Source organism: Cavia porcellus, unplaced genomic scaffold, assembly GCF_034190915.1.
Source record: "Cavia porcellus strain 051 isolate PalLab524CR breed Dunkin Hartley unplaced genomic scaffold, mCavPor4.1 scaffold_1, whole genome shotgun sequence".
In the NCBI taxonomy this organism is placed as follows: Eukaryota; Metazoa; Chordata; class Mammalia; order Rodentia; family Caviidae; genus Cavia; species Cavia porcellus.
The window spans coordinates 1993949-2020416 of NW_026947484.1; positions in this window are offsets into that span (position 1 = coordinate 1993949).

A 26468-nucleotide genomic window follows, 5' to 3' on the forward strand; every position below is an offset into this window, starting at 1 on the left:
TTCTAACAGTCAATTCACTAGTAGGAGTGAGAACAACATCACGGGGTGGTGTGAATCAGAGGGCCTGAATTAGGATAGGCAGTGAGTGGCAATGTAGGATGGAGAAAAGCACCACGGTGTGCTCAGCATGGGGAGGTCAGGAAACATGCAGTGTCAATGTAGGATAGGTTTCTGAAAAACATCGAGGGTGGTGAGAATTGTAAGGGTATCTAACAGGGCATTCACTGGAAGGAGTGAGAAAAAGATCACGGGGTGGTGTGAATTGAAGGGCCTGAATTATGATAGGCAGTGTGTTTCAACGTAGGAAGGAGAAAAGCCCATGGGGTGATCAGCATGGGGAGGACAGGAAGCATGCAGTGGCAATGTAGGACAGGTTTCTGAAAAACATCAGGGGATGGGGCCCATTGTAAGGGTTTCTAAAAGGCAATTCACTAGTAGCAGTGAGAAATACATCATGTTGTGGTGTGAATCGGAGGGCCTGAATCAACATAGATAGTGAGTGGCAATGTCGGATGGAGAAAAGCACCACGGGGTGGTCAGCATGGCGAGGTCAGGAAACATGCAGTAGCAATGTAGGATAGGTTTCTGAAAAACATAGCGGGGTGGTGCTCATTGCAAGGGTTTCTAAAAGGCCTTTAACTAGTAGGAGTGAGAAATACATCATGTTGTGTTGTGAATTGGAGGGCCTGAATTAGAATAAGCATTGAGTGTCAATGCAGGATGGAGAAAAGCACCACAGGGTGGTGAGCTTGGCGAGGTGAGGAAACATGCAGTGGCAATGTAGGATAGGTTTCTGAAAAAAAAATGTGGGGTGGTGCGCATTGTAACGGTTTCTAACAGGCCATTCACTAGTAGGAGTCAGAAAAACATCACGGGGTGGTGTGAATCAGAAAGCCTGATTTAGGATAGGCAGTGAGTGCAATGTAGGATGGAGAAAAGCACCACGGGGTGGTCAACATGGGGAGGTCAGGAAACATGCAATGGCAATGTAGGATAGGTTTGTGAAAAACATCGAGGTGTGGTGCACATTGTAAGGGTTGCAAACAGGCCATTCACTAGTAGGAGTGAGAAAAACATCACAGGGTGGTGTGAATCGGAGTGCCTGAATTATGATAGGCAGTGAGTGGCAATGTAGAATGGAGAAAAGCACCACGGGTTGGTGAGCATGGTGAGGTCAGGAAACATGCGATGGCAATGTAGGATAGGTTTCTGTAAAACATCGCAGGTGTTGAGCATTGTAAGGGTTTCTAACAGGCCATTTACTAGTAGGAGTGAGAAAAACATCACGAGGTGGTTTGAATCAGATGCTCTGAATTAGGATAGGCAGTGAGTGGCAATGTAAAATGGAAAAAACACCAAGGAGTGGTCAGCATGTGGAGGTCAGGAAACATGAGGTGGCAATGTAGGATAGGATTCTGAAAAACATCGCTGGGTGGTGCGCAATGTAAGGGTTTCTAACAGTCAATTCACTAGTAGAAGTGAGAAAAACATCACGGGTGGTGTGAATTGGAGGGCCTCAGTTAGGATAGGCAGTGAGTGGCAATGTAGGATAGAGAAAAGCACCATGGGGTGGTCATCATGGTGAGGTCAGGAAACATGCAGTGGCAATGTAGGATAATTCTTTGAAAAACATCACGGAGTGGTGCGCATTGTAATTGTTTCTAACTGGCCATTCACTAGTAGGAGTGAGAAAAACATCACGGGTGGTGTGAATCAGATGTTCTGAATTAGGATAGGCAGTGAGTGGCAATGTAGGATGGAGAAGAGCAGCACGGGGGGGTCAGCATTGGGAGGTTTGGAAACATGCATTGGCAATGTTGGATAGGTTTCTGAAAAACATCGCCGAGTGGTGCGCATTGTAAGGCTTTCTAACAGGGCATTCACTAGTAGGAGTGAGCAAAACATAACGGGGTGGTGTGAATCGGAGTGCCTGAATTTGGATAGGCAGTGAGTGGTAACGTAAAATGGAGAAAAGCACCTTGGTGTGGTCAGTATTGGGAGGTGAGGAAACATGCAGTGGCAATGTCGGATAGGTTTCGGGAAAACATCGCGGGGCGGTGCGTATTATAAGGGTTTCTAACAGGCCATTCACAAGTAGGAGGGAGAAAAATATAACGGAGTGGTGTGAATCGGAGGGCCTGATTCAGGATAGGCAGTGAGTGGCAATGTAGGATGGAGAAAAGCACCACGGGTTGGTCAGGATGGGGAGGTCAGGAAACATGCAGTGGCAATGCAGGATCGGTTTCTGAAAAACATCGCGGGGTTGGGCGCATTGTAAGGATATCTAACAGGCCATTCACTAGTAGGAGTGAGAAATACATCATGGTGTGGTGTGAATCGGAGGGCCTGAATCAAGTTAGACAGTGATTGGCAATGTAGGATGGAGAAAAGCACCATGGGTTGGGGAGCATGGGGAGGTCAGGAAACATGCAGTGGCAATGTAGGATAGTTTTCTGAAAAACATCACGGGGTGGTGCGCATTGTAATGGTTTCTATGAGGACATTCACTAGTAGGAGTGAGAAAAACATCACAGCGAGGTTTGAATCAGGGCCTGTATCAGGATAGGCAGTGAGTGGCCATGTAGGATGGAGAAAAGCACCACGGTGTGGTCAGCATGGGGAGGTCAGGAAACATGCAGTGTCAATGTAGGATAGGTTTCTAAAAAACATCTCGGGTGGTGAGAATTGTAAGGGTTTCTAACAGGGCATTCACTGGAAGGAGTGAGAAAAAGATCACGGGGTGGTGTTAATCGAACGGCCTGAATTATGATAGGCAGTGTGTGGCAATGTAGGAAGGAGAAAAGCACCATGGGGTGATCAGCACGGGGAGGTCAGGAAACATGCAGTGGCAATGTAGGACAGGTTTCTGAAAAACATCGGGGGGGTGGGGCCCATTGTAAGGCTTTCTAAAAGGCCATTCACTAGTAGCAGTGAGAAATACATCATGTTGTGGTGTGAATCGGAGGGCCTGAATCAACATAGACAGTGAGTGGCAATGTCGGATGGAGAAAAGCACCACGGGGTGGTCAGCATGGCGAGGTCAGGAAACATGCAGTAGCAATGTAGGATAGGTTTCTGAAAAACATAGCGGGGTGGTGCTCATTGCAAGGGTTTCTAAAAGGCCTTTAACTAGTAGGAGTGAGAAATACATCATGGTGTGGTGTGAATTGGAGGGCCTGAATTAGAATAAGCATTGAGTGTCAATGCAGGATGGAGAAAAGCACCACAGGGTGGTGAGCATGGCGAGGTGAGGAAACATGCAGTGGCAATGTAGGATAGGTTTCTGAAAAAAAAATGTGGGGTGGTGCGCATTGTAACGGTTTCTAACAGGCCATTCACTAGTAGGAGTGAGAAAAACATCACGGGGTGGTGTGAATCAGAAAGCCTGATTTAGGATAGGCAGTGAGTGCAATGTAGGATGGAGAAAAGCACCACGGGGTGGTCAACATGGGGAGGTCAGGAAACATGCAATGGCAATGTAGGATAGGTTTGTGAAAAACATCGAGGGGTGGTGCACATTGTAAGGGTTGCAAACAGGCCATTCACTAGTAGGAGTGAGAAAAACATCACAGGGTGGTGTGAATCGGAGTGCCTGAATTACGATAGGCAGTGAGTGGCAATGGAGAATGGAGAAAAGCACCACGGGTTGGTGAGCATGGTGAGGTCAGGAAACATGCGATGGCAATGTAGGATAGGTTTCTGTAAAACATCGCAGGTGTTGAGCATTGTAAGGGTTTCTAACAGGCCATTTACTAGTAGGAGTGAGAAAAACATCACGAGGTGGTTTGAATCAGATGCTCTGAATTAGGATAGGCAGTGAGTGGCAATGTAAAATGGAAAAAACACCAAGGAGTGGTCAGCATGTGGAGGTCAGGAAACATGAGGTGGCAATGTAGGATAGGATTCTGAAAAACATCGCTGGGTGGTGCGCAATGTAAGGGTTTCTAACAGTCAATTCACTAGTAGAAGTGAGAAAAACATCACGGGTGGTGTGAATTGGAGGGCCTCAATTAGGATAGGCAGTGAGTGGCAATGTAGGATAGAGAAAAGCACCATGGGGTGGTCATCATGGTGAGGTCAGGAAACATGCAGTGGCAATGTAGGATAATTCTTTGAAAAACATCACGGAGTGGTGCGCATTGTAATTGTTTCTAACTGGCCATTCACTAGTAGGAGTGAGAAAAACATCACGGGTGGTGTGAATCAGATGTTCTGAATTAGGATAGGCAGTGAGTGGCAATGTAGGATGGAGAAAAGCAGCACGGGGGGGTCAGCATTGGGAGGTTTGGAAACATGCATTGGCAATGTTGGATAGGTTTCTGAAAAACATCGCCGGGTGGTGCGCATTGTAAGGCTTTCTAACAGGGCATTCACTAGTAGGAGTGAGCAAAACATAACGGGGTGGTGTGAATCGGAGTGCCTGAATTTGTATAGGCAGTGAGTGGTAACGTAAAATGCAGAAAAGCACCTTGGTGTGGTCAGTATGGGGAGGTGAGGAAACATGCAGTGGCAATGTCGGATAGGTTTCGGGAAAACATCGCGGGGCGGTGCGCATTATAAGGGTTTCTAACAGGCCATTCACAAGTAGGAGGGAGAAAAATATAACGGAGTGGTGTGAATCGGAGGGCCTGATTCAGGATAGGCAGTGAGTGGCAATGTAGGATGGAGAAAAGCACCACGGGTTGGTCAGGATGGGGAGGTCAGGAAACATGCAGTGGCAATGCAGGATCGGTTTCTGAAAAACATCGCGGGGTTGGGCGCATTGTAAGGATATCTAACAGGCCATTCACTAGTAGGAGTGAGAAATACATCATGGTGTGGTGTGAATCGGAGGGCCTGAATCAAGTTAGACAGTGATTGGCAATGTAGGATGGAGAAAAGCACCATGGGTTGGGGAGCATGGGGAGGTCAGGAAACATGCAGTGGCAATGTAGGATAGTTTTCTGAAAAACATCACGGGGTGGTGCGCATTGTAATGGTTTCTATGAGGACATTCACTAGTAGGAGTGAGAAAAACATCACAGCGAGGTTTGCATCAGGGCCTGTATCAGGATAGGCAGTGAGTGGCAATGTAGGATGGAGAAAAGCACCACGGTGTGGTCAGCATGGGGAGGTCAGGAAACATGCAGTGTCAATGTAGGCTAGGTTTCTGAAAAACATCTCGGGTGGTGAGAATTGTAAGGGTTTCTAACAGGGCATTCACTGGAAGGAGTGAGAAAAAGATCACGGGGTGGTGTTAATCGAACGGCCTGAATTATGATAGGCAGTGTGTGGCAATGTAGGAAGGAGAAAAGCACCATGGGGTGATCAGCACGGGGAGGTCAGGAAACATGCAGTGGCAATGTAGGACAGGTTTCTGAAAAACATCGGGGGGGTGGGGCCCATTGTAAGGCTTTCTAAAAGGCCATTCACTAGTAGCAGTGAGAAATACATCATGTTGTGGTGTGAATCGGAGGGCCTGAATCAACATAGACAGTGAGTGGCAATGTCGGATGGAGAAAAGCACCACGGGGTGGTCAGCATGGCGAGGTCAGGAAACATGCAGTAGCAATGTAGGATAGGTTTCTGAAAAACATAGCGGGGTGGTGCTCATTGCAAGGGTTTCTAAAAGGCCTTTAACTAGTAGGAGTGAGAAATATATCATGGTGTTGTGTGAATCGGAGGGCCTGAATTAGAATAAGCATTGAGTGTCAATGCAGGATGGAAAAAAGCACCACAGGGTGGTGAGCATGGGGAGGTGAGGAAACATGCAGTGGCAATGTAGGATAGGTTTCTGAAAAAAAAATGTGGGGTTGTGCGCATTGTAACGGTTTCTAACAGGCCATTCACTAGTAGAAATGAGAAAAGCATCACGGGGTGGTGTGAATCAGAAAGCCTGAATTAGTATAGGCAGTGAGTGGCAATGTAGGATGGAGAAAAGCACCACGGGGTGGTTGTCATGGGGATGTCAGGAAACATGCAGTGGCAATGTAGGATTATTTTCTGAAAATCATCACGGGGTGGTGCGGATTGTAAGGGTTTCTAACTGGCCATTCACTAGGAGGAGTGAGAAAAACATCACGGGGTCGTGTGAATCAGATGTTCTGAATTAGGATAGGCAGTGAGTGCAATGTAGGATGGAGAAAAGCACCACGGGTTGGTGAGCATTTTGAGGTCAGGAAACATGAAATGGCAGTGTAGGATAGGTTTCTGAAAAACATCGCAGGGTTGTGCACATTGTAAGGGTTTGTAGCAGGCCATTCACTATTAGGAGTGAGAAAATCATCTCGGGGTGGTGTGAATCGGAGGGCCTGAATTAGGATAGGCACTGAGTGGCAATGCAGGATAGAGAAAAGCACCATGGTGTGGTCAGCATGGGGAGGTCAGGAAACATACAGTGTCAATGTACGATAGGTTTCTGAAAAACATCGCGGGGTGGTCCGCATCGTAACGGTTTCTAACAGGCCATTCAGTAGTAGGAGTGAGTAAAACATCACAGCTTGGTTTGAATCAGAGGGCCTGAATCAGGATAGGTAGTGAGTCGCAATGTAGGATGGAGAAAAGCCCCACGGTGTGGTCAGCATGGGGAGGTCAGGAAACATGCAGTGTCAATGTAGGATAGGTTTCTGAAAAACATCGTGGGTGGTGAGAATTGTAAGGTTTTCTAACAGGGCATTCACTGGAAGGATTGAGAAAAAGATCACGGGGTGATGTGAATCGAAGGGCCTGAATTATGATAGGCAGTGTGTGGCAATGTAGGAAGGAGAAAAGCACCATGGGGTGGTCAGCATGGGGAGGTCAGGAAACATACAGTGGCAATGTAGGATAGGTTTCTGAAAAACATATGGGGGTGGTGCGCATTGTTAGTGTTTGTAACAGGCCATTCACTAGGAGAAGTGATAAAAACATCACAGGGTGGTGTGAATCGGAGGGCCTGAATCACGATAGGCAGTGAGTGGCAATGTAGGATGGAGAAAAGCACCATGGCGTGGTCAAGATGGTGAGGTCAGGAAATATGCAGTGGCAATGTAGGATAGGTTTCTGAAAAACATCGCCGGGTGATGCGCATTGTAAGGCTTTCTAACAGGGCATTCACTAGTAGGAGTGAGAAAAATATAACAGAGTGGTGTGAATCAGAGGGCCTGATTCAGGATAGGCAGTGAGTGGCAATGTAGGATGGAGAAAAGCACCACGGGGTGGTCAGGGTGGGGAGGTCAGGAAACATGCAGTGGCAATGCAGGATCGGTTTCTGAAAAACATCGCGGGGTTGGACGCTTTGAAAGGGTATCTAACAGGCCATTCACTAGAAGGAGTGAGAAATACATCCTGGTGTGGTGTGAATCGAAGGGCCTGAATCAAGTTAGACAGTGATTGGCAATGTAGGATGGAGAAAAGCACCATGGGTTGGTGAGCATGTGGATGTCAGGAAACATGCAGTGGCAATGTAGGATAGGTTTCTGAAAAACATCGCGGGGTAGTGCGCATTGTAACGGTTTCTAACAGGCCATTCACTAGTAGGAGTGAGAAAAACATCACAGCGTGGTTTGAATCAGAGGTCCTGAATCAGGATAGGCAGTGAGTGGCAATGTATGATGGAGAAACGCACCACGGTGTGGTCAGCATTGGGAGGTCAGGAAACATGCAGTGTCAATGTAGGATAGGTTTCTGTAAAACATCGTGGGTGGTGAGAATCGTAAGGGTTTCTAACAGGGCATTCAGTGGAAGGAGTGAGAAAAAGATCACGGGGTGGTGTGAATCGAAGGGCCTGAATTATGATAGGCAGTGTGTGGCAATGTAGGAATGAGAAAAGCACCATGGGGTGGTCAGCATGGGGAGGTCAGGAAACATGCAGTGGCAATGTAGGACAGGTTTCTGAAAAACATCGGGGGGTGGTGTGCATTGTTAGTGTTTCTAACAGGCCATTCACTAGGAGAAGTTATAAAAACATCACAGGGTGGTGTGAATCAGAGGGCCTGAATCAGGATAGGCAGTGAGTGGCAATGTCGGATGGAGAAAAGCACCATGGCGTGGTCAAGATGGTGAGGTCAGGAAATATGCAGTGGCAATGTAGGATAGGTTTCTGAAAAACATCGGGGGGTGGGGCCCATTGTAAGGGTTTCTAACAGGCCATTCACTAGTAGCAGTGAGAAATACATCATGTTGTGGTGTGAATCGGAGGGCTTGAATCAAGTTAGACAGTGAGTGGCAATGTCGGATGGAGAAAAGCACCACGTGGTGGTCAGCATGGGGAGGTCAGGAACCATGCAGTAGCAATGTAGGATAGGTTTCTGAAAAACATCGCGGGGTGGTGCTCATTGCAAGGGTTTCTAAAAGGCCTTTAACTAGTAGGAGTGAGAAATACATCATGGTGTGGTGTGAATCGGAGTGCCTGAATTAGAATAAGCATTGAGTGTCAATGCAGGATGGAGAAAAGCACCACAGGGTGGTCAGCATGGGGAGGTGAGGAAACATGCCGTGGCAATGTAGGATAGGTTTCTGAAAATAAATGTGGGGTGGTGCACTTTGTAAGGGTTTCTAACAGGCCATTCACTAGTAGGAGTGAGAAAAACATCACGGGGTCGTGTGAATCAGATGTTCTGAGTTAGGATAGGCAGTGAGTGCAATGTAGGATGGAGAAAAGCACCACGGGGTGGTCAGCATGGGGAGTTCAGGAAACATGCAATGGCAATGTAGGATACGTATCTGAAAAACATCGCCGGGTGTTGTGCATTGTAAGGCTTTCTAACAGGCCATTCACTAGTAGGAGTGAGAAAAACATCACGGGGTGGTGTAAATTGGAGGGCCTGTATTAGGATAGGCAGTGAGTGGCAATGAAGAATGCAGAAAAGCACCACGGGGTGGTCAACATGGGGAGGTCAGGAAACATGCAATGGCAATGTTGGATAGGTTTCTGAAAAACATTGCGGGGTTGTGCGCACTGTAACGCTTTCTAACAAGCCATTCACAAGTAGGAGTGAAAAAACATCACGGGGTGGTGTGAATCGGAGGGCCTGAATTAGGATAGGCACTGAGTGGCAATGAAGAATGGAGAATAGCACCACGGGTTGGTGAGCATGGTGTGGTCAGGAAACATAAAATGGCAGTGTAGGATAGGTTTCTGAAAAACATCGCAGGGTTGTGCACATTGTAAGGGTTTGTAGCAGGCCACTCACTATTAGGAGTGACATAATCATCTCGGGGGGTTGTGAATCGGAGTGCCTGAATTAGGATAGGCACTGAGTGGCAATGAAGAATGGAGAAAAGCACCACGGGGTGGTCAACATGCGGAGTTGAGGAAACATGCAATGGCAATGTAGGATAGGTTTCTGAAAAACATCGAGGGGTGGTGCACATTGTAAGGGTTGCAAACAGGCCATTCACTAGTAGGAGTGAGAAAAACATCACAGGGTGGTGTGAATCGGAGTGCCTGAATTACGATAGGCAGTGAGTGGCAATGGAGAATGGAGAAAAGCACCACGGGTTGGTGAGCATGGTGAGGTCAGGAAACATGCGATGGCAATGTAGGATAGGTTTCTGTAAAACATCGCAGGTGTTGAGCATTGTAAGGGTTTCTAACAGGCCATTTACTAGTAGGAGTGAGAAAAACATCACGAGGTGGTTTGAATCAGATGCTCTGAATTAGGATAGGCAGTGAGTGGCAATGTAAAATGGAAAAAACACCAAGGAGTGGTCAGCATGTGGAGGTCAGGAAACATGAGGTGGCAATGTAGGATAGGATTCTGAAAAACATCGCTGGGTGGTGCGCAATGTAAGGGTTTCTAACAGTCAATTCACTAGTAGAAGTGAGAAAAACATCACGGGTGGTGTGAATTGGAGGGCCTCAATTAGGATAGGCAGTGAGTGGCAATGTAGGATAGAGAAAAGCACCATGGGGTGGTCATCATGGTGAGGTCAGGAAACATGCAGTGGCAATGTAGGATAATTCTTTGAAAAACATCACGGAGTGGTGCGCATTGTAATTGTTTCTAACTGGCCATTCACTAGTAGGAGTGAGAAAAACATCACGGGTGGTGTGAATCAGATGTTCTGAATTAGGATAGGCAGTGAGTGGCAATGTAGGATGGAGAAAAGCAGCACGGGGGGGTCAGCATTGGGAGGTTTGGAAACATGCATTGGCAATGTTGGATAGGTTTCTGAAAAACATCGCCGGGTGGTGCGCATTGTAAGGCTTTCTAACAGGGCATTCACTAGTAGGAGTGAGCAAAACATAACGGGGTGGTGTGAATCGGAGTGCCTGAATTTGTATAGTCAGTGAGTGGTAACGTAAAATGCAGAAAAGCACCTTGGTGTGGTCAGTATGGGGAGGTGAGGAAACATGCAGTGGCAATGTCGGATAGGTTTCGGGAAAACATCGCGGGGCGGTGCGCATTATAAGGGTTTCTAACAGGCCATTCACAAGTAGGAGGGAGAAAAATATAACGGAGTGGTGTGAATCGGAGGGCCTGATTCAGGATAGGCAGTGAGTGGCAATGTAGGATGGAGAAAAGCACCACGGGTTGGTCAGGATGGGGAGGTCAGGAAACATGCAGTGGCAATGCAGGATCGGTTTCTGAAAAACATCGCAGGGTTGGGCGCATTGTAAGGATATCTAACAGGCCATTCACTAGTAGGAGTGAGAAATACATCATGGTGTGGTGTGAATCGGAGGGCCTGAATCAAGTTAGACAGTGATTGGCAATGTAGGATGGAGAAAAGCACCATGGGTTGGGGAGCATGGGGAGGTCAGGAAACATGCAGTGGCAATGTAGGATAGTTTTCTGAAAAACATCACGGGGTGGTGCGCATTGTAATGGTTTCTATGAGGACATTCACTAGTAGGAGTGAGAAAAACATCACAGCGAGGTTTGAATCAGGGCCTGTATCAGGATAGGCAGTGAGTGGCAATGTAGGATGGAGAAAAGCACCACGGTGTGGTCAGCATGGGGAGGTCAGGAAACATGCAGTGTCAATGTAGGCTAGGTTTCTGAAAAACATCTCGGGTGGTGAGAATTGTAAGGGTTTCTAACAGGGCATTCACTGGAAGGAGTGAGAAAAAGATCACGGGGTGGTGTTAATCGAACGGCCTGAATTATGATAGGCAGTGTGTGGCAATGTAGGAAGGAGAAAAGCACCATGGGGTGATCAGCACGGGGAGGTCAGGAAACATGCAGTGGCAATGTAGGACAGGTTTCTGAAAAACATCGGGGGGGTGGGGCCCATTGTAAGGCTTTCTAAAAGGCCATTCACTAGTAGCAGTGAGAAATACATCATGTTGTGGTGTGAATCGGAGGGCCTGAATCAACATAGACAGTGAGTGGCAATGTCGGATGGAGAAAAGCACCACGGGGTGGTCAGCATGGCGAGGTCAGGAATCATGCAGTAGCAATGTAGGATAGGTTTCTGAAAAACATAGCGGGGTGGTGCTCATTGCAAGGGTTTCTAAAAGGCCTTTAACTAGTAGGAGTGAGAAATATATCATGGTGTTGTGTGAATCGGAGGGCCTGAATTAGAATAAGCATTGAGTGTCAATGCAGGATGGAAAAAAGCACCACAGGGTGGTGAGCATGGGGAGGTGAGGAAACATGCAGTGGCAATGTAGGATAGGTTTCTGAAAAAAAAATGTGGGGTTGTGCGCATTGTAACGGTTTCTAACAGGCCATTCACTAGTAGAAATGAGAAAAGCATCACGGGGTGGTGTGAATCAGAAAGCCTGAATTAGTATAGGCAGTGAGTGGCAATGTAGGATGGAGAAAAGCACCACGGGGTGGTTGTCATGGGTATGTCAGGAAACATGCAGTGGCAATGTAGGATTATTTTCTGAAAATCATCACGGGGTGGTGCGGATTGTAAGGGTTTCTAACTGGCCATTCACTAGGAGGAGTGAGAAAAACATCACGGGGTCGTGTGAATCAGATGTTCTGAATTAGGATAGGCAGTGAGTGCAATGTAGGATGGAGAAAAGCACCACGGGTTGCTGAGCATTTTGAGGTCAGGAAACATGAAATGGCAGTGTAGGATAGGTTTCTGAAAAACATCGCAGGGTTGTGCACATTGTAAGGGTTTGTAGCAGGCCATTCACTATTAGGAGTGAGAAAATCATCTCGGGGTGGTGTGAATCGGAGGGCCTGAATTAGGATAGGCACTGAGTGGCAATGCAGGATAGAGAAAAGCACCATGGTGTGGTCAGCATGGGGAGGTCAAGAAACATACAGTGTCAATGTACGATAGGTTTCTGAAAAACATCGCGGGGTGGTCCGCATCGTAACGGTTTCTAACAGGCCATTCAGTAGTAGGAGTGAGTAAAACATCACAGCTTGGTTTGAATCAGAGGGCCTGAATCAGGATAGGTAGTGAGTCGCAATGTAGGATGGAGAAAAGCCCCACGGTGTGGTCAGCATGGGGAGGTCAGGAAACATGCAGTGTCAATGTAGGATAGGTTTCTGAAAAACATCGTGGGTGGTGAGAATTGTAAGGTTTTCTAACAGGGCATTCACTGGAAGGATTGAGAAAAAGATCACGGGGTGATGTGAATCGAAGGGCCTGAATTATGATAGGCAGTGTGTGGCAATGTAGGAAGGAGAAAAGCACCATGGGGTGGTCAGCATGGGGAGGTCAGGAAACATACAGTGGCAATGTAGGATAGGTTTCTGAAAAACATATGGGGGTGGTGCGCATTGTTAGTGTTTGTAACAGGCCATTCACTAGGAGAAGTGATAAAAACATCACAGGGTGGTGTGAATCGGAGGGCCTGAATCACGATAGGCAGTGAGTGGCAATGTAGGATGGAGAAAAGCACCATGGCGTGGTCAAGATGGTGAGGTCAGGAAATATGCAGTGGCAATGTAGGATAGGTTTCTGAAAAACATCGCCGGGTGATGCGCATTGTAAGGCTTTCTAACAGGGCATTCACTAGTAGGAGTGAGAAAAATATAACAGAGTGGTGTGAATCAGAGGGCCTGATTCAGGATAGGCAGTGAGTGGCAATGTAGGATGGAGAAAAGCACCACGGGGTGGTCAGGGTGGGGAGGTCAGGAAACATGCAGTGGCAATGCAGGATCGGTTTCTGAAAAACATCGCGGGGTTGGACGCTTTGAAAGGGTATCTAACAGGCCATTCACTAGAAGGAGTGAGAAATACATCCTGGTGTGGTGTGAATCGAAGGGCCTGAATCAAGTTAGACAGTGATTGGCAATGTAGGATGGAGAAAAGCACCATGGGTTGGTGAGCATGTGGATGTCAGGAAACATGCAGTGGCAATGTAGGATAGGTTTCTGAAAAACATCGCGGGGTAGTGCGCATTGTAACGGTTTCTAACAGGCCATTCACTAGTAGGAGTGAGAAAAACATCACAGCGTGGTTTGAATCAGAGGTCCTGAATCAGGATAGGCAGTGAGTGGCAATGTATGATGGAGAAACGCACCACGGTGTGGTCAGCATTGGGAGGTCAGGAAACATGCAGTGTCAATGTAGGATAGGTTTCTGTAAAACATCGTGGGTGGTGAGAATCGTAAGGGTTTCTAACAGGGCATTCAGTGGAAGGAGTGAGAAAAAGATCACGGGGTGGTGTGAATCGAAGGGCCTGAATTATGATAGGCAGTGTGTGGCAATGTAGGAATGAGAAAAGCACCATGGGGTGGTCAGCATGGGGAGGTCAGGAAACATGCAGTGGCAATGTAGGACAGGTTTCTGAAAAACATCGGGGGGTGGTGTGCATTGTTAGTGTTTCTAACAGGCCATTCACTAGGAGAAGTTATAAAAACATCACAGGGTGGTGTGAATCAGAGGGCCTGAATCAGGATAGGCAGTGAGTGGCAATGTAGGATGGAGAAAAGCACCATGGCGTGGTCAAGATGGTGAGGTCAGGAAATATGCAGTGGCAATGTAGGATAGGTTTCTGAAAAACATCGGGGGGTGGGGCCCATTGTAAGGGTTTCTAACAGGCCATTCACTAGTAGCAGTGAGAAATACATCATGTTGTGGTGTGAATCGGAGGGCTTGAATCAAGTTAGACAGTGAGTGGCAATGTCGGATGGAGAAAAGCACCACGTGGTGGTCAGCATGGGGAGGTCAGGAACCATGCAGTAGCAATGTAGGATAGGTTTCTGAAAAACATCGCGGGGTGGTGCTCATTGCAAGGGTTTCTAAAAGGCCTTTAACTAGTAGGAGTGAGAAATACATCATGGTGTGGTGTGAATCGGAGTGCCTGAATTAGAATAAGCATTGAGTGTCAATGCAGGATGGAGAAAAGCACCACAGGGTGGTCAGCATGGGGAGGTGAGGAAACATGCCGTGGCAATGTAGGATAGGTTTCTGAAAATAAATGTGGGGTGGTGCACTTTGTAAGGGTTTCTAACAGGCCATTCACTAGTAGGAGTGAGAAAAACATCACGGGGTCGTGTGAATCAGATGTTCTGAGTTAGGATAGGCAGTGAGTGCAATGTAGGATGGAGAAAAGCACCACGGGGTGGTCAGCATGGGGAGTTCAGGAAACATGCATTGGCAATGTAGGATACGTATCTGAAAAACATCGCCGGGTGTTGTGCATTGTAAGGCTTTCTAACAGGCCATTCACTAGTAGGAGTGAGAAAAACATCACGGGGTGGTGTAAATTGGAGGGCCTGTATTAGGATAGGCAGTGAGTGGCAATGAAGAATGCAGAAAAGCACCACGGGGTGGTCAACATGGGGAGGTCAGGAAACATGCAATGGCAATGTTGGATAGGTTTCTGAAAAACATTGCGGGGTTGTGCACACTGTAACGCTTTCTAACAAGCCATTCACAAGTAGGAGTGAAAAAACATCACGGGGTGGTGTGAATCGGAGGGCCTGAATTAGGATAGGCACTGAGTGGCAATGAAGAATGGAGAATAGCACCACGGGTTGGTGAGCATGGTGTGGTCAGGAAACATAAAATGGCAGTGTAGGATAGGTTTCTGAAAAACATCGCAGGGTTGTGCACATTGTAAGGGTTTGTAGCAGGCCACTCACTATTAGGAGTGACATAATCATCTCGGGGGGTTGTGAATCGGAGTGCCTGAATTAGGATAGGCACTGAGTGGCAATGAAGAATGGAGAAAAGCACCACGGGGTGGTCAACATGCGGAGTTGAGGAAACATGCAATGGCAATGTAGGATAGGTTTCTGAAAAACATCGAGGGGTGGTGCACATTGTAAGGGTTGCAAACAGGCCATTCACTAGTAGGAGTGAGAAAAACATCACGGGGTGGTGTGAATCAGATGTTCTGAATTAGGATAGGCAGTGAGGGGCAATGTAGGATGGAGAAAAACACCACGGGGTGGTCAGCATGGGGAGGTCAGGAAACATGCATTGGCAATGTAGGATAGGTTTCTGAAAAACATCGCCGGGTGGTGCGCATTGTAAGGCTTTATAACAGGCCATTCACTAGAAGCAGTGAGAAAAACATCACAGGGTGGTGTGAATCGGAGGGCCTGAATTAGGATAGGCAGTGAGTGGCAATGTAGCATAGAGAAAAGCGCAACGGGGTGGTCAGCATGGGGAGGTCAGGAAACATGCAGTGGGAATGTAGGATAGGTTTCTGAAATATATCGCGGTGTGCTGCGCATTGTAAGGATTTCTAACAGGCCATTCACTAGATGAAGTGAGAAAAACATCACAGGGTGGTTTGAATCGGAGGGCCTGAATCAAGATAGACAGTGAGTGGCAATGTCAGCTTGAGAAAAGCACCATGGGGTGTTTAGCATGTGGATGTCAGGAAACATGCAGTGGCAATATAGGATAGGGTTCTGAAAAACATCGCAGTGTGGTGCTCATTGTAAGGGTTTCCAAAGGATCTTTCACGAGTAGGAGTGGGAAAAACATCACTGGGTGGTGTGAATCGGAGGGCCTGAATCAGGATAGGCCGTGAGTGGCAATTAAGAATGGAGAAAAGCACAACGGGGTGGTCAGGATGGGGAGGTCAGGAAACATGCAGTGGCAATGTAGCACAGCTTTCTGAAAAACATCGCTCGGTAGTGCGGATTGTAAGGCTTTCTAACAGGCCATTCACTAGTAGGAGTGAGAAATACATCATGGTGTGGTGTGAATCGGAGGGCCTGAATCAAGATAGACAGTGAGTGGCAATGTAGGATGGAGAAAATCACCACGGGTTGGTGAGCATGGGGAGGTCAGGAAACATGCAATGGCAATGTAGGATAGGTTTCTGAAAAACATCGCCGGGTGGTGCGCATAGTAAGGCTTTCTAACAGGGCATTCACTAGTAGGAGTGAGCAAAACATAATGGGGAGGTGTGAATCGGAGGGCCTGAATTTGGATAGGGAGTGAGTGGTAACGTAAATTGGAATAAAGCACCTCGGTGTGGTCAGTATGGGGAGGTGAGGAAACATGCAGTGGCAATGCAGGATCGGTTTCTGAAAAACATCGTGGGGTTGGACGCTTTGAAAGGGTATCTAACAGGCCATTCACTAGAAGGAGTGAGAAGTACATCATGGTGTGGTGTGAATCGGAGGGCCTGAATCAATTTATACAGTGATTGGCAATGTAGGATGGAGAAAAGCACCACGGGTTGGTGAGCATGGGGAGTTCAGGAAACATGCAGTGGCAAGTAGGATAGTTTTCTGAAAAACATCACGGGGTGGTGCGCATTGTAGGGGTTTCTAACAGGCCATTCACTAGTAGGAGTGAGAAATACATCACGGGGTGGTGTGAAGCGGAAGGCTTGAATCAGAAAAGGCAGTGAGTGGCAATGTAGGATGGAGAAAAGCACCACGGCACGGTCAGCATGAGGAGGTCTGGAAACATGCATTGACAATGTAGGATAGGTTTCTGAAAAACATCGCCAGGTGGTGCGCGTTGTACCGCTTTCTAACAGGCCATTCACTAGTAGGAGTGAGAAAAACATCACGGGGTGGTGTGAATCGGAGGGCCTGATTCAGGATAGGCAGTGAGTGGCAATCTAGGATGGAGAAAAGCACCAGGGGTTGGTCAGGATGGGGAGGTCAGGAAACATGCAGTGGCAATGCAGGATCGGTTCCTGAAAAACATCGCGGGGTTGGGCGCATTGTAAGGATATCTAACAGGCCATTCACTAGTAGGAGTGAGAAATACATCATGGTGTGGTGTGAATCGGAGGGCCTGAATCAAGTTAGCAAGTGATTGGCAATGTAGGATGGAGAAAAGCACCACGGGTTGGTGAGCATGGGGAGGTCAGGAAACATGCAGTGGCAATGTAGGATAGTTTTCTGAAAAACATCACGGGGTGGTGCACATTGTAAGGGTTTTTAATAGGCCATTCACTAGTAGGAGTGAGAAATACATCACGGGGTGGTGTGAAGCAGAAGGCTTGAATCAGGATAGGCAGTGAGTGGTAATGTAGGATGGAGAAAAGCACCACAGCATGGTCAGCATGGGGAGGTCTGGAAACATGCATTGACAATGTAGGATAGGTTTCTGAAAAACATCGCCAGGTGGTGCGCATTGTAACGCTTTCTAACAGGCCATTCACTAGTAGGAGTGAGAAAAACATCACGGGGTGGTGTGAATCAGAGGGCCTGAATTAGGATAGGCAGTGAGTGGCAAAGCAAGATAGAGAAAAGCACCACGGTGTGGTCAGCATGTGGAGGTCAGGAAACATGCAATGTCAATGTAGGATAGATTTCTGAAAAACATCACGGGGTGGTGTGCATTGTAACGGTTTCTAACAGGCCATTCACTAGTAGGAGTGAGGAAAAACATCACAGCGAGGTTTGAATCAGAGGGCCTGAATCAGGATAGGCAGTGAGTGGCAATGTAGGATGGAGAAAAGCACCACGGTGTGGTCAGCATGGGGAGGTCAGGAAACATGCAGTGTCAATGTAGGATAGGTTTCTGAAAAACATCGAGGGTGGTGAGAATTGTAAGGGTATCTAACAGGGCATTCACTGGAAGGAGTGAGAAAAAGATCACGGGGTGGTGTGAATTGAAGGGCCTGAATTATGATAGGCAGTGTGTGTCAACGTAGGAAGGAGAAAAGCCCATGGGGTGATCAGCATGGGGAGGACAGGAAGCATGCAGTGGCAATGTAGGACAGGTTTCTGAAAAACATCAGGGGATGGGGCCCATTGTAAGGGTTTCTAAAAGGCAATTCACTAGTAGCAGTGAGAAATACATCATGTTGTGGTGTGAATCAGAGGGCCTGAATCAACATAGACAGTGAGTGGCAATGTCGGATGGAGAAAAGCACCACGGGGTGGTCAGCATGGCGAGGTCAGGAAACATGCAGTAGCAATGTAGGATAGGTTTCTGAAAAACATAGCGGGGTGGTGCTCATTGCAAGGGTTTCTAAAAGGCCTTTAACTAGTAGGAGTGAGAAATACATCATGGTGTGGTGTGAATTGGAGGGCCTGAATTAGAATAAGCATTGAGTGTCAATGCAGGATGGAGAAAAGCACCACAGGGTGGTGAGCATGGCGAGGTGAGGAAACATGCAGTGGCAATGTAGGATAGGTTTCTGAAAAAAAAAATGTGGGGTGGTGCGCATTGTAACGGTTTCTAACAGGCCATTCACTAGTAGGAGTCAGAAAAACATCACGGGGTGGTGTGAATCAGAAAGCCTGATTTAGGATAGGCAGTGAGTGCAATGTAGGATGGAGAAAAGCACCACGGGGTGGTCAACATGGGGAGGTCAGGAAACATGCAATGGCAATGTAGGATAGGTTTGTGAAAAACATCGAGGGGTGGTGCACATTGTAAGGGTTGCAAACAGGCCATTCACTAGTAGGAGTGAGAAAAACATCACAGGGTGGTGTGAATCGGAGTGCCTGAATTACGATAGGCAGTGAGTGGCAATGTAGGATGGAGAAAAGCACCACGGGTTGGTGAGCATGTGGAGGTCAGCAAACATGCAGTGGCAATGTAGGATAATTCTTTGAAAAACATCACGGAGTGGTGCGCATTGTAATTGTTTCTAACTGGCCATTTACTAGTAGGAGTGAGAAAAACATCACGGGTGGTGTGAATCAGATGTTCTGAATTAGGATAGGCAGTGAGTGGCAATGTAGGATGGAGAAGAGCAGCACGGGGGGGTCAGCATTGGGAGGTTTGGAAACATGCATTGGCAATGTTGGATAGGTTTCTGAAAAACATCGCCGGGTGGTGCGCATTGTAAGGCTTTCTAACAGGGCATTCACTAGTAGGAGTGAGCAAAACATAACGCGGTGGTGTGAATCGGAGTGCCTGAATTTGGATAGGCAGTGAGTGGTAACGTAAAATGCAGAAAAGCACCTTGGTGTGGTCAGTATGGGGAGGTGAGGAAACATGCAGTGGCAATGTCGGATAGGTTTCGGGAAAACATCGCGGGGCGGTGCGCATTATAAGGGTTTCTAACAGGCCATTCACAAGTAGGAGGGAGAAAAATATAACGGAGTGGTGTGAATCGGAGGGCCTGATTCAGGATAGGCAGTGAGTGGCAATGTAGGATGGAGAAAAGCACCACGGGTTGGTCAGGATGGGGAGGTCAGGAAACATGCAGTGGCAATGCAGGATCGGTTTCTGAAAAACATCGCGGGGTTGGGCGCATTGTAAGGATATCTAACAGGCCATTCACTAGTAGGAGTGAGAAATACATCATGGTGTGGTGTGAATCGGAGGGCCTGAATCAAGTTAGACAGTGATTGGCAATGTAGGATGGAGAAAAGCACCATGGGTTGGGGAGCATGGGGAGGTCAGGAAACATGCAGTGGCAATGTAGGATAGTTTTCTGAAAAACATCACGGGGTGGTGCGCATTGTAATGGTTTCTATGAGGACATTCACTAGTAGGAGTGAGAAAAACATCACAGCGAGGTTTGAATCAGGGCCTGTATCAGGATAGGCAGTGAGTGGCAATGTAGGATGGAGAAAAGCACCACGGTGTGGTCAGCATGGGGAGGTCAGGAAACATGCAGTGTCAATGTAGGATAGGTTTCTGAAAAACATCTCGGGTGGTGAGAATTGTAAGGGTTTCTAACAGGGCATTCACTGGAAGGAGTGAGAAAAAGATCACGGGGTGGTGTTAATCGAACGGCCTGAATTATGATAGGCAGTGTGTGGCAATGTAGGAAGGAGAAAAGCACCATGGGGTGATCAGCACGGGGAGGTCAGGAAACATGCAGTGGCAATGTAGGACAGGTTTCTGAAAAACATCGGGGGGGTGGGGCCCATTGTAAGGCTTTCTAAAAGGCCATTCACTAGTAGCAGTGAGAAATACATCATGTTGTGGTGTGAATCGGAGGGCCTGAATCAACATAGACAGTGAGTGGCAATGTCGGATGGAGAAAAGCACCACGGGGTGGTCAGCATGGCGAGGTCAGGAAACATGCAGTAGCAATGTAGGATAGGTTTCTGAAAAACATAGCGGGGTGGTGCTCATTGCAAGGGTTTCTAAAAGGCCTTTAACTAGTAGGAGTGAGAAATATATCATGGTGTTGTGTGAATCGGAGGGCCTGAATTAGAATAAGCATTGAGTGTCAATGCAGGATGGAGAAAAGCACCACAGGGTGGTGAGCATGGCGAGGTGAGGAAACATGCAGTGGCAATGTAGGATAGGTTTCTGAAAAAAAAATGTGGGGTTGTGCGCATTGTAACGGTTTCTAACAGGCCATTCACTAGTAGAAATGAGAAAAGCATCACGGGGTGGTGTGAATCAGAAAGCCTGAATTAGTATAGGCAGTGAGTGGCAATGTAGGATGGAGAAAAGCACCACGGGGTGGTTGTCATGGGGATGTCAGGAAACATGCAGTGGCAATGTAGGATTATTTTCTGAAAATCATCACGGGGTGGTGCGGATTGTAAGGGTTTCTAACTGGCCATTCACTAGGAGGAGTGAGAAAAACATCACGGGGTCGTGTGAATCAGATGTTCTGAATTAGGATAGGCAGTGAGTGCAATGTAGGATGGAGAAAAGCACCACGGGTTGGTGAGCATTTTGAGGTCAGGAAACATGAAATGGCAGTGTAGGATAGGTTTCTGAAAAACATCGCAGGGTTGTGCACATTGTAAGGGTTTGTAGCAGGCCATTCACTATTAGGAGTGAGAAAATCATCTCGGGGTGGTGTGAATCGGAGGGCCTGAATTAGGATAGGCACTGAGTGGCAATGCAGGATAGAGAAAAGCACCATGGTGTGGTCAGCATGGGGAGGTCAAGAAACATACAGTGTCAATGTACGATAGGTTTCTGAAAAACATCGCGGGGTGGTCCGCATCGTAACGGTTTCTAACAGGCCATTCAGTAGTAGGAGTGAGTAAAACATCACAGCTTGGTTTGAATCAGAGGGCCTGAATCAGGATAGGTAGTGAGTCGCAATGTAGGATGGAGAAAAGCCCCACGGTGTGGTCAGCATGGGGAGGTCAGGAAACATGCAGTGTCAATGTAGGATAGGTTTCTGAAAAACATCGTGGGTGGTGAGAATTGTAAGGTTTTCTAACAGGGCATTCACTGGAAGGATTGAGAAAAAGATCACGGGGTGATGTGAATCGAAGGGCCTGAATTATGATAGGCAGTGTGTGGCAATGTAGGAAGGAGAAAAGCACCATGGGGTGGTCAGCATGGGGAGGTCAGGAAACATACAGTGGCAATGTAGGATAGGTTTCTGAAAAACATATGGGGGTGGTGCGCATTGTTAGTGTTTGTAACAGGCCATTCACTAGGAGAAGTGATAAAAACATCACAGGGTGGTGTGAATCGGAGGGCCTGAATCACGATAGGCAGTGAGTGGCAATGTAGGATGGAGAAAAGCACCATGGCGTGGTCAAGATGGTGAGGTCAGGAAATATGCAGTGGCAATGTAGGATAGGTTTCTGAAAAACATCGCCGGGTGATGCGCATTGTAAGGCTTTCTAACAGGGCATTCACTAGTAGGAGTGAGAAAAATATAACAGAGTGGTGTGAATCAGAGGGCCTGATTCAGGATAGGCAGTGAGTGGCAATGTAGGATGGAGAAAAGCACCACGGGGTGGTCAGGGTGGGGAGGTCAGGAAACATGCAGTGGCAATGCAGGATCGGTTTCTGAAAAACATCGCGGGGTTGGACGCTTTGAAAGGGTATCTAACAGGCCATTCACTAGAAGGAGTGAGAAATACATCCTGGTGTGGTGTGAATCGAAGGGCCTGAATCAAGTTAGACAGTGATTGGCAATGTAGGATGGAGAAAAGCACCATGGGTTGGTGAGCATGTGGATGTCAGGAAACATGCAGTGGCAATGTAGGATAGGTTTCTGAAAAACATCGCGGGGTAGTGCGCATTGTAACGGTTTCTAACAGGCCATTCACTAGTAGGAGTGAGAAAAACATCACAGCGTGGTTTGAATCAGAGGTCCTGAATCAGGATAGGCAGTGAGTGGCAATGTATGATGGAGAAACGCACCACGGTGTGGTCAGCATTGGGAGGTCAGGAAACATGCAGTGTCAATGTAGGATAGGTTTCTGTAAAACATCGTGGGTGGTGAGAATCGTAAGGGTTTCTAACAGGGCATTCAGTGGAAGGAGTGAGAAAAAGATCACGGGGTGGTGTGAATCGAAGGGCCTGAATTATGATAGGCAGTGTGTGGCAATGTAGGAATGAGAAAAGCACCATGGGGTGGTCAGCATGGGGAGGTCAGGAAACATGCAGTGGCAATGTAGGACAGGTTTCTGAAAAACATCGGGGGGTGGTGTGCATTGTTAGTGTTTCTAACAGGCCATTCACTAGGAGAAGTTATAAAAACATCACAGGGTGGTGTGAATCAGAGGGCCTGAATCAGGATAGGCAGTGAGTGGCAATGTAGGATGGAGAAAAGCACCATGGCGTGGTCAAGATGGTGAGGTCAGGAAATATGCAGTGGCAATGTAGGATAGGTTTCTGAAAAACATCGGGGGGTGGGGCCCATTGTAAGGGTTTCTAACAGGCCATTCACTAGTAGCAGTGAGAAATACATCATGTTGTGGTGTGAATCGGAGGGCTTGAATCAAGTTAGACAGTGAGTGGCAATGTCGGATGGAGAAAAGCACCACGTGGTGGTCAGCATGGGGAGGTCAGGAACCATGCAGTAGCAATGTAGGATAGGTTTCTGAAAAACATCGCGGGGTGGTGCTCATTGCAAGGGTTTCTAAAAGGCCTTTAACTAGTAGGAGTGAGAAATACATCATGGTGTGGTGTGAATCGGAGTGCCTGAATTAGAATAAGCATTGAGTGTCAATGCAGGATGGAGAAAAGCACCACAGGGTGGTCAGCATGGGGAGGTGAGGAAACATGCCGTGGCAATGTAGGATAGGTTTCTGAAAATAAATGTGGGGTGGTGCACTTTGTAAGGGTTTCTAACAGGCCATTCACTAGTAGGAGTGAGAAAAACATCACGGGGTCGTGTGAATCAGATGTTCTGAGTTAGGATAGGCAGTGAGTGCAATGTAGGATGGAGAAAAGCACCACGGGGTGGTCAGCATGGGGAGTTCAGGAAACATGCATTGGCAATGTAGGATACGTATCTGAAAAACATCGCCGGGTGTTGTGCATTGTAAGGCTTTCTAACAGGCCATTCACTAGTAGGAGTGAGAAAAACATCACGGGGTGGTGTAAATTGGAGGGCCTGTATTAGGATAGGCAGTGAGTGGCAATGAAGAATGCAGAAAAGCACCACGGGGTGGTCAACATGGGGAGGTCAGGAAACATGCAATGGCAATGTTGGATAGGTTTCTGAAAAACATTGCGGGGTTGTGCACACTGTAACGCTTTCTAACAAGCCATTCACAAGTAGGAGTGAAAAAACATCACGGGGTGGTGTGAATCGGAGGGCCTGAATTAGGATAGGCACTGAGTGGCAATGAAGAATGGAGAATAGCACCACGGGTTGGTGAGCATGGTGTGGTCAGGAAACATAAAATGGCAGTGTAGGATAGGTTTCTGAAAAACATCGCAGGGTTGTGCACATTGTAAGGGTTTGTAGCAGGCCACTCACTATTAGGAGTGACATAATCATCTCGGGGGGTTGTGAATCGGAGTGCCTGAATTAGGATAGGCACTGAGTGGCAATGAAGAATGGAGAAAAGCACCACGGGGTGGTCAACATGCGGAGTTGAGGAAACATGCAATGGCAATGTAGGATAGGTTTCTGAAAAACATCGAGGGGTGGTGCACATTGTAAGGGTTGCAAACAGGCCATTCACTAGTAGGAGTGAGAAAAACATCACGGGGTGGTGTGAATCAGATGTTCTGAATTAGGATAGGCAGTGAGGGGCAATGTAGGATGGAGAAAAACACCACGGGGTGGTCAGCATGGGGAGGTCAGGAAACATGCATTGGCAATGTAGGATAGGTTTCTGAAAAACATCGCCGGGTGGTGCGCATTGTAAGGCTTTATAACAGGCCATTCACTAGAAGCAGTGAGAAAAACATCACAGGGTGGTGTGAATCGGAGGGCCTGAATTAGGATAGGCAGTGAGTGGCAATGTAGCATAGAGAAAAGCGCAACGGGGTGGTCAGCATGGGGAGGTCAGGAAACATGCAGTGGGAATGTAGGATAGGTTTCTGAAATATATCGCGGTGTGCTGCGCATTGTAAGGATTTCTAACAGGCCATTCACTAGATGAAGTGAGAAAAACATCACAGGGTGGTTCGAATCGGAGGGCCTGAATCAAGATAGACAGTGAGTGGCAATGTCAGCTTGAGAAAAGCACCATGGGGTGTTTAGCATGTGGATGTCAGGAAACATGCAGTGGCAATATAGGATAGGGTTCTGAAAAACATCGCAGTGTGGTGCTCATTGTAAGGGTTTCCAAAGGATCTTTCACGAGTAGGAGTGGGAAAAACATCACTGGGTGGTGTGAATCGGAGGGCCTGAATCAGGATAGGCCGTGAGTGGCAATTAAGAATGGAGAAAAGCACAACGGGGTGGTCAGGATGGGGAGGTCAGGAAACATGCAGTGGCAATGTAGCACAGCTTTCTGAAAAACATCGCTCGGTAGTGCGGATTGTAAGGCTTTCTAACAGGCCATTCACTAGTAGGAGTGAGAAATACATCATGGTGTGGTGTGAATCGGAGGGCCTGAATCAAGATAGACAGTGAGTGGCAATGTAGGATGGAGAAAATCACCACGGGTTGGTGAGCATGGGGAGGTCAGGAAACATGCAATGGCAATGTAGGATAGGTTTCTGAAAAACATCGCCGGGTGGTGCGCATAGTAAGGCTTTCTAACAGGGCATTCACTAGTAGGAGTGAGCAAAACATAATGGGGAGGTGTGAATCGGAGGGCCTGAATTTGGATAGGGAGTGAGTGGTAACGTAAATTGGAATAAAGCACCTCGGTGTGGTCAGTATGGGGAGGTGAGGAAACATGCAGTGGCAATGCAGGATCGGTTTCTGAAAAACATCGTGGGGTTGGACGCTTTGAAAGGGTATCTAACAGGCCATTCACTAGAAGGAGTGAGAAGTACATCATGGTGTGGTGTGAATCGGAGGGCCTGAATCAATTTATACAGTGATTGGCAATGTAGGATGGAGAAAAGCACCACGGGTTGGTGAGCATGGGGAGTTCAGGAAACATGCAGTGGCAAGTAGGATAGTTTTCTGAAAAACATCACGGGGTGGTGCGCATTGTAGGGGTTTCTAACAGGCCATTCACTAGTAGGAGTGAGAAATACATCACGGGGTGGTGTGAAGCGGAAGGCTTGAATCAGAAAAGGCAGTGAGTGGCAATGTAGGATGGAGAAAAGCACCACGGCACGGTCAGCATGAGGAGGTCTGGAAACATGCATTGACAATGTAGGATAGGTTTCTGAAAAACATCGCCAGGTGGTGCGCGTTGTACCGCTTTCTAACAGGCCATTCACTAGTAGGAGTGAGAAAAACATCACGGGGTGGTGTGAATCGGAGGGCCTGATTCAGGATAGGCAGTGAGTGGCAATCTAGGATGGAGAAAAGCACCAGGGGTTGGTCAGGATGGGGAGGTCAGGAAACATGCAGTGGCAATGCAGGATCGGTTCCTGAAAAACATCGCGGGGTTGGGCGCATTGTAAGGATATCTAACAGGCCATTCACTAGTAGGAGTGAGAAATACATCATGGTGTGGTGTGAATCGGAGGGCCTGAATCAAGTTAGCAAGTGATTGGCAATGTAGGATGGAGAAAAGCACCACGGGTTGGTGAGCATGGGGAGGTCAGGAAACATGCAGTGGCAATGTAGGATAGTTTTCTGAAAAACATCACGGGGTGGTGCACATTGTAAGGGTTTTTAATAGGCCATTCACTAGTAGGAGTGAGAAATACATCACGGGGTGGTGTGAAGCAGAAGGCTTGAATCAGGATAGGCAGTGAGTGGTAATGTAGGATGGAGAAAAGCACCACAGCATGGTCAGCATGGGGAGGTCTGGAAACATGCATTGACAATGTAGGATAGGTTTCTGAAAAACATCGCCAGGTGGTGCGCATTGTAACGCTTTCTAACAGGCCATTCACTAGTAGGAGTGAGAAAAACATCACGGGGTGGTGTGAATCAGAGGGCCTGAATTAGGATAGGCAGTGAGTGG